The sequence below is a fragment of the Octopus bimaculoides genome, chromosome 19 (assembly GCF_001194135.2).
Source record: "Octopus bimaculoides isolate UCB-OBI-ISO-001 chromosome 19, ASM119413v2, whole genome shotgun sequence".
Lineage (NCBI taxonomy): Eukaryota > Metazoa > Mollusca > Cephalopoda > Octopoda > Octopodidae > Octopus > Octopus bimaculoides.
In genome coordinates, this window is record NC_068999.1 from 17,816,076 (window position 1) to 17,824,733 (window position 8,658).

General features: G+C 36.2%; 1 protein-coding gene across 1 annotated transcript in view; it reads right to left on the minus strand.

The window, feature by feature from the left end:
- The window catches only part of LOC106871787 (neuroligin-4, X-linked), a 339,290-nt gene that overhangs the window by 326,051 nt on the left and 4,581 nt on the right, over window positions 1–8,658 (minus strand). The gene's annotated exons all lie outside the window — the stretch shown is intronic.

Genomic DNA, 8,658 nt, shown 5'->3' on the forward strand with positions numbered 1-8,658 from the left:
TATATATATATATATCGTGGTAGTATCGGTTGCGACGACAAGGGTTCCTGCTCATGAAATTAACGTGCAAGTGGCTGAGCACTCCACAGACACGTGTACCCTCAACGTAGTTCTCAGGGAGATTCAGCGTGACACAGTGTCACAAGGCTGGCCCTTTGAAAATACAGGTACAACAGAAAGTGTGAGAGAAAGTTGTGGTGAAAGAGTACCTCAGGATTCGCCACCGTTTCCTGCCCAATTAACACTCACAATGCCCAGTCTGGGAAACGAAACCGCAATCTTACGACCGCAAGTCCGCTGCCCTAGCCACTGGGCCATTGCGCCTCCACTACATGTATGTGTGTGTGTGTGTGTGTGTGCGCGCGTGTGCGCACTCACATATGCTTCAAGACATGGCTATATGTTTAAGAATCTCGATTTGCAAGACGTGTTTATCGGTTCAGTCCTTGTGGGTGGCACCTTGGCCAAATTTTGAGAATGAAGTTAGTGACGAGAAACTGACAAAACCCATCATCTATCTATGTACCTGAATGTGTGTGTGCGTGTGTGTGAGGCTGTGCGTGCGCATGTTTGGGCGAGTGTGTTTGTGAGTATGTCTGTGACTTTGGTACGTTTATGCCACACACATGCTTGTCAACTGTTGCTGGTTTGTTTACGTTCTTATTTCTGAAGTGTTTCAACAAAAGTTACGGATTGAACTTACGAGTACCACACTTTTATCAACAGAAAGTACTTAGATCTATTGTTTCGACTGCATATCTGCAGAACAATGAAGAGAACAAGTAAAAGATAAAAATAAAAATATTCTGAATAACACTAAACTGTCCAATATCAAGACTTAAGCCTAATTATATACGCTGTTGCCAATGATTAGATCGTTTTCATGCAAGTAGCACTGTTTTACATGGGTAACGCAGTCAGTTTGCAGTGGCGGATAGAGTGTATGAAAAACGAAGGAGATTTTAACAGAAAGCTAAATCAAATCAGGCACAGTTCCTTCAAAGCGAAAGTATTATGTTACATGGTAAAGTTGGAATACCCACAAGACAATCTTAAAGAAATCCTTGAATGACGTTGCACCAATATGTTGTTATTCAATGCGGAACTGGTCGAATGAAACAAGCAAAGCCAAATACTGAGATTCTTGGAAAAGAATGGTAAAAAATACTCAAGTCCCTGAAGTGCAGAAATAATATGAGAGCGACAAACGCCATGATTTGTTTATACACGCTGAAGGTCTCATGTTCATTGCGGAAAGCATACACAATATAAAGTAGAAGTATATACAATTAGAAGCACATCGCACACATCTATCTATCTATCTATCTATCTATCTATCTATCTATCTATCCATGCATCTATCTATTTGTCTGTCTGTCTGTATGTATGTCTGCCTATGTATATAATATATGTGTGTGTATAGATGTATATATACATAGATATGGCTATATATATCCGCATATGCACAAGTAAACTAAACACATGGAAATATAACTATGTACGCATGCATACAGCTACATATACATGATATTAATAGTGTATATATATATATATATATTACTCAATATGAGCGCTTATGTATGTGACCATGTGTGTTGATAAAATACGATTACTGAACATATAAAAAGAAAACACTCGAAGAATAATAGGGTTAATTAACGTTAATATTTAATGTAATAATATAATGGAAATAATTGCGGTTTGGATTCCATGTAAAATTCAAATTTCATAATACATTGTTTGGGAGACGGAATAATTCTGGAAGATATTATGTACATTTATTTGGAAATGTGTCATACAAAGTCTATACAGCTCTTTAACTGAACTAAGGAACCAACTACTCTATATTTAATAGAAATATAATGGCGTCGACCATAGTGATAACCATAATGATGACAATGATAATGATGGCTATTAAGATAGTGTTGATGATGATGATGATGGCGTTATTTTTTATGATTGGTATGAGAATGGTTATGTTGTCGATGTTATGTAAAACATAGCTCAGTGGTTAGAGCAGCGGGCTCACAATCGTGTGGTAGTGACTTCTATTCCCGAGCCGGGTTTGTGTTGTGTTCTTGAGAAAGGCACTATATTTCAAGTTGCTCCAGTTCTCTCAGCTGTAGATATAAGTTGAGACGTCACCGGTGCCAAGCAGTACCGGCCTTTTCCTTTTCGCATTGGTAGCATGGAGAGAAGAGGAGGGGGGCTGGTATGCATGAGTGACTGCTGGTATTCCATAAACAACCTTGCCAAGACTTGTGCATCGGAGGGAAACTTTCTGAGTGCAATCCAATGGCGATTCAGGACAAAAGGGGTACTTTACCCTATGTTTTCTGTGTGATGGTAATCAAAGTGGAGAAGAACACGGATGATCAGATGTTGTTCATGTGGGTGTTTGTAATAGCGATGATGACAACGATGATAAAACAGTAATTTTCTTTCTTTCTGATGATAGCTATGATGGTGATGATGATGATGGACTTCCTAATGACTATAACATCGATGATGATGATGAAAATGTGGACGATGATGACGACAATACTGGTGACAACGATTCCGATGACAGTGATAACATAAACTACGACGTCGACGAGGAGGATGACTACAGCGACGGCGATGACTACAGCGTCGATCGTGATGATGATAATGATGATCATGTCGATGATAATGATGAAGATTGTCATGATGTTTGTAAACATGATGGTCTTGAACACGTTGACACTCAAATAACATGGTGATAACGATGATAGCTATGATGATGCTGGCGCTTAATATCATAGAAACATTACGGACTGTTCTTCAACCATTTTGAGCCATGAATTGTCCTCGTTTCAGCTGAGACGTTTAAATGTTTCATAATTGGCCGTTCTCACTTCAACTTAAATAAATCTAAGCAGTTTACAAATCTATGCGACGCTCAACTTCTTATCATTCAATTATCTCATGGTCACGGCCACTACTTAAATGATTATAACATGAACTTCTTTTGTTACAATATCATCATCATCATCATCATCATCTATCACAACGAGAACGATAATAATAAGTAAATCAGAAAATAACGAAATGTAACAATGCATGAGTAATAGACAGAAAGATACAAAGAAAGGAAGAAATACGACAAAACGAGAGAGAAATAGCAAAATATAAGTATTATAGAATTTATTTAATCCCATTTATATTTTATGTAAACGAATGTAAAAATAGAAGCAAATGAGAATTGGAATCATAATAGGTAGGAACCATGCTTTGTGTCTGCAGTGACGCCGCAAAGGATTCTTGCTATTGAGTCAAAACCATAAATTCATATACACTATTTCTAGAAGAACTCATAACATTCATATTGCAATAGTTTTACTACTACTACTACTACTACTACTACTACTACTACTACTACTACTACTACTACTACTACTACTGCTACTACTGCTGCTGCTGCTGCTACAAACACGACAACAACTACTGCTTCTTATAGCACTGGCAGAAGCTGTGTTTAGCAGTAGCAGTCTTAGTATTATTAGTATTAATGATAATAAAAGAAAACACGTTTTAATAGTAATAAATGCTGCTCTCTTCACATGGTAGATGATGATGATGTTGAGGAAGATGATGATGATAGTAACGACGACGCGGATGATTATTACGATGTGGGTAGTGGTGGCGGTGCTGGCAGTGACGATGATGATGATGATAATGACTGCAATGATAGAGACGAAGTGGTTGAAGACGTGTGAGTGTGAGTGTGAGTGCTGATGAGAAGGAGAAACTGGACGCGTGTAAGAATGTCGACGAGTTTGCATGCTTATTTGCAACGCACCACAGGCTTAAACAGATTATTGGAGTTCAGCTGACATAGTTAGACATGAAACAGTTATGTAACAGTATTGAGATGTACAATAATATGTATATTACTACATAAATGGAATGTTTTTTCTAGAATTGTTACTTGGTCACACAAATGTTCCATTACCACTGCAGATTATGCCGATACTTTAGCGGTATGATATTTGGTTGACCCCTTAGAGATAAAACAAGAGGTCAATTTTGAATTCTGTCAAATGGTTATACGTAAAACAGTAATTTAAAAACAGTAACAACAACAACAACAACAACTAATAATAATAATAATAATAATAATAATAATAATAATCCTTTCTACTGGAGGCACAAGGCCGGGAATTTGTGGGGATGCGGGACTAGTTGATTACTTCGACTCCAGTGTTACACTGGTACTTAATTTATAGGTTCCGAAAAGATGAATGGCAAAGTTGACCTCAGTGGCGGTAATAATAATAATAAATGATTCTGCCATCTCGCTGCTTGAATAATAATAATAATAATAATAATAATAATAATAATAATAATGATAATGATGATGATGATGATGATGATAATAGTTATAACAACAACAGCAACAGGAATAACAACAGCGATAATAATAATTCTAGTACAAGGGCTTTATATTTAGAAGTAAGGAAAATCGATTTCACTGATGCACGTGCGTAGATGATACTAATTTTTCAACCCATACAGGTAGACCGGCAAATTTGAGGGAAAGAGCCGACCATGCCGCGCACATATAGTTGTGATGAATGGGCTCGGCGCACCCTTGTCATGTGGGTAGTTATAATGGGTATATTGGACTTCGCATATTTGTACCTAAGTGTCATTTTGATGGCATACGCTGTTCTCTCTCACTCTTTAATAATAATACTAATTTTGGCGCAATGCCAACAATTTCGTGGAGTGGGGGGGGGAGTCATAAGTCGAATGGACTCCGAAAAGAACCTCGGTGAAATGAAAACCTAATGCCGAACGAAATGCTGCTAAGTATTTAGTTCGGCATGCTAACTATTCTGCCATCTCACTGCCTGAATGATAATAACATTAACAACAACAACAACAATTCCGCCACTAGGACTCTATATTTAGAAGTAAGGAAAATGGATCATTTCGATGCACGTGCGTAATTGATACTAATTCTTAACCCATGCAGGAAGACCGGCAAATTTGACATCTGCGGAATAAGACACTTGTAAGGGACACAGCCGATACAAATACCGCAGGTTATTTTGAACGGAGCTCTAACAACTCTACCATTCTGCTGCACTCTATCGCAACATATTCTATTGATAACAAAGGGCTATGACATTTGAGGGACAATGTAAAAGCAAAATAAAAGAGAAAACAGCAAGTATAAAACACTAGGGTATTTACACCGTCTAAATGTACCAGGTTACCAAAAAGGAAATTATATATATATATATATATATATAAAGAGATAATAATAAATAATCGATTATTTGACACGTGGGAAACGGAAAAAGGACAACTTGCCAAAATGGCGCGAATTTATAAAGAATTGAACAATTTCATTTTTTCCTTTATGCATTGGCAAATTGGCTAGGGACATTTTAGGGAGAGGACAGTAGATTATACAGAAACCTCTACTTGTAGGATACTTTGTTTTATTGGCGCAGGAATGATAAATGACAAAGTCTACCTCGGTAGAACTAAGTAAAATTCAAATAACATCAACAACAACAGTAGTAGTAGTAGTAGTAGTAGTAGTAGTAGTAGTAGTAGTAGTAGTAGTAGTAGTAGTAGTAATTTTTAACATTGGCTCAAAGCTATAGATATTTGTTTGACGGTTGTAATGATTTAGTTGACGTCGGTAATTTGGAGACTACATATTTATTTTATTGACTCCACAGAGATTTAACAGGGACAACAACAACGTAGCGAGGAGGCAAAGATATAATGAAATACAATAGAAAAATACAGTGATAATAATCATGATTGCTATCATTGGTAGAAAGCCAATGTAGGGGGCTCTATGCTTGCACTCATCATGTTCGATGTAACAGCCAAAAATCTCCGAAATGCAGCTACTATCTTAAAAAAAACACTTCAAGCAGCACAGAGGACAATTCAGTTTTAGATATATAAAAGAAGGAAAAAAAAAAAAAGAAAAAGTAAAAGTAAACTCGGATGGCACAGTTGGAATGCCTATATTCATAGGTCTACCTTATATCAAGGCAGATTTGGTGGACTAAAACAACATCTATGTATTTTACGGAAGGGCAGAGTACATTAGATTTTATTGTGTTATATAACAGACGTGCTTTAGTGACCTCGTGGGAGAATTAGTAAGTAAATAGAAAGCCCGTTCAAAGTAGTTGCTGGATCTGCTAAAAACTGCAGCCAGATCTCCAGGAAGTAGTTCCCACGCTTTAAGGAGAGATAAAACATTAGATAAATTGGTCCTAAATGCATGTTGTTTTCAAAAATAAGTGTAAATTGTCACACATGAAAACCTTTTCTTTATTCATATGTCTATTGACGGTACGCCTGGGTATTAAAGAATAATAACAACGCTCTCTACAGCAATATATGTAATGGTTTGACAGGAGGTCATGACCATTAAAGCATTTTTTTCCGGATCCAAGGCACTTTCAGTAAAAGTAATCTACTCCAGACTATGAACTATTCTCGTCTTAGTGTGGTTCCTCACTGAATACAAATAACGAAACCTCCCCGAAATTGCATCCCCACTTTCCATTTTTGTTTTCTTGAAATAAGGGAATCCTTATTTTTTGAAATAAGGATGTTGTTAACCCTCCCTCACAATTTCAGGCCTTGTGCCATTGGTAAAAATTATTGTTGTTGTTGTTGTTAAAAACAAGAAAAAGTAAGTTATATTTTAAGTTTCTGTTTTTCTTATCATTTTACTGAATTCAAATATGACCTACTGTTTTATCTGTAATGCACCCTGGATCCGCAGTTCTGAACGTTGTGGGAGTATTGGATAGTTGATGCCTCAGGATTACAGGGAAAACTTGGAGATTTCATGTTTAAAGATAATTTTGCATATAATTTGTTAGAGGTATATTTCCTTATAGGTATGGTAATTTCTATTTTATATATTTACATTAAAGTAGATTTTGAGGATAGTAATTTAAAATTAATACAAGTGGGTGAATGTTATGCAATAATATCTATTATGTAAAGTCTATATTTACTTTTATATTGCAGGCGGAAATGGTAATGGTGAACTGTTAAGTGAGTAAACAGAAAAAATGGTGGGATAATAGAGACTACAGTGTGAGACATATTACTAAAATGTTTGGTTAATCATGACTGTAATACATTTTGACCTTAGGTCTTCCCGATCAGCCTTGACCTGAGTCTAAGCAACAACAACACAACTGGAGTAGCAACAACGATGACCTGGTCCGTATTACGACGATCCCAAAGAGAGACAGTAGGAGGAGGCTGGGGAATGGTCGTTTAATGGTAAAAGTCTGTAGTTATTTGCACATGTCTTATGCTTCGATATCGTGTAATGTACTTAAATTGTGGAGTATCGGCTTTGTATTTTTAATTGATATTATATATATATATATTCAAGGAATGTAGAAATGCTATCATGGTTATTATATACACAATATCTTTTTATCCATGTATCCTAGAGTATCTTCTACAACGGAGAATAGGGCCCCCAACTCTGCCCGAATATTTCGAAGTAAGTTATATTTTAAGTTTCTGTTTTTCTTATCATTTTACTGAATTCAAATATGACCTACTGTTTTATCTGTAATGCACCCTGGATCCGCAGTTCTGAACGTTGTGGGAGTATTGGATAGTTGATGCCTCAGGATTACAGGGAAAACTTGGAGATTTCATGTTTAAAGATAATTTTGCATATAATTTGTTAGAGGTATATTTCCTTATTCTCTCAGGTAAAAATAAAAGTCTTTTGAAAATAAAATACAGTGAAGTGAAAAGAACTATATATCATTTGAAAATAAGGTATTTATGTAGGAGTGGTAGGTCTATTATTTATCTTAGCACAGTCACACGCAGAGGTAATTAAATCTGTGGCACTTAGAAATATGCTACTCAAAAGATTCGTCACCTCAGCTCTACACAGTACTACTGAAATAACGAGTATGAAAGAAAAAAAGAAAAACATAATTTAAAAAAATATATTGGATAGTTCGCAGTTACTATTCTGTATAGTGTTGAAACAGGTTTTAGACATAAATGTACACATCAAGGGATGACTGACGATGATTACAAAAGAAAAGAAAACTCGATTAAATGCTCCCCCAGCAAATCAAGTGTTGCCAATATTTTCTTCAAGCGAAAAACTATCAAAACACAGAGCTTCGGTGAAGGAAACAGATGAAGGTAGTGGAAGAAAGTAAATAAGCGTCTTAGCTCGGTGCTGCTCTAGAGGTTTTCTCGACTACAGTGTCTCCTTATTAATAAATTACATGATTAAAGACGACGTTGAAGTGAGGTTGATGGTAAACATGGATTTTTAATGCATTATATTATAGATTTTAGATATGTTATGCTTATACTGTATGTAAATATGTGAGTGTGTATCTGTATATACTTACACACACGCACACACACGCACACACAGACACAAATAAACAAGTGTGTGTGTGTGTGTGTGTGTGTGTGCAGTTAAGCACAGGAGCGCGTGTAGTGTGTGCTTACATGCGCGGATAGAGTATCAGAGATACATTCAGTTACATGCGCACGAAACAAACGGATGCCATAATCAAATTGGTCGTGTTACTGACCATGCAACCCGACATCTAATGACTGGGGAATATATATATATATATATATATATATATA